Raw genomic sequence first — 653 nt, forward strand, 5'->3', positions numbered from 1 at the left:
ACAAAAAGATTCGCCGATCGAACCGGCAAAATTAAACTGAATTTTAATGGAAAAAAAAAGGAACGGATGCTACACGAGGACTTCCCAGGGGTCACCCATCCTAGTACTACTCCCGCCCAAGCACGCTTGACTTCGGAGTTCTGATGGGATTCGGTGCGTTAGTGCTGGTATGATCGCATCCGTCATTACCACCACTCCAAATTCTATAATGCCTCTTTCTCCTCCGTCGCCAGTCACACACCGCACGCGGGCCTCCGCGCCTCGCCCCCTTTCTTGTTTCCACCAAGAGGAAAAACAAAAAGATTCGCCGATCGAACCGGCAAAATTAAACCTAATTTTAAAGGAAGGGATGCTACACGAGGACTTCCCAGGGGGTCACCCATCCCAGTACAACTCTCGCTCAAGCTCGCTTAACTTCGGAGTTCCGATAGGATCCGGTGCGTTAGTGCTGGTATGATCGCATCCGTCATTCCCAGCACTCCAAATTCTATTATGCTTCTTTCTCCTCCGCCGCCCGTAACACCCCGCACGCGCGCCCCTACGCCTTGCCCCCTTTTTCGTTTCCGCCACGAGGAAAAATAAAAGATTCGTCGATCGAACCGGCAAAATTAAACTGAATTTTAAAGGAAAAAAAAAAGGAAGGGATGCAACAC

General features: G+C 49.8%; 2 non-coding genes across 2 annotated transcripts; both read right to left on the bottom strand.

The window, feature by feature from the left end:
- Nucleotides 1–63: 63 nt before the first annotated feature.
- Nucleotides 64–181, bottom strand: LOC124891624. The gene has a single exon (XR_007049767.1). It is a non-coding gene; the product is annotated as a 5S ribosomal RNA (ribosomal RNA).
- Nucleotides 182–346: 165 nt separating this feature from the next.
- Nucleotides 347–465, bottom strand: LOC124891625. Its single transcript, XR_007049768.1, has one exon. It is a non-coding gene; the product is annotated as a 5S ribosomal RNA (ribosomal RNA).
- Nucleotides 466–653: the final 188 nt, after the last annotated feature.

The sequence above is a fragment of the Capsicum annuum genome, unplaced genomic scaffold (assembly GCF_002878395.1).
Source record: "Capsicum annuum cultivar UCD-10X-F1 unplaced genomic scaffold, UCD10Xv1.1 ctg38845, whole genome shotgun sequence".
Lineage (NCBI taxonomy): Eukaryota > Viridiplantae > Streptophyta > Magnoliopsida > Solanales > Solanaceae > Capsicum > Capsicum annuum.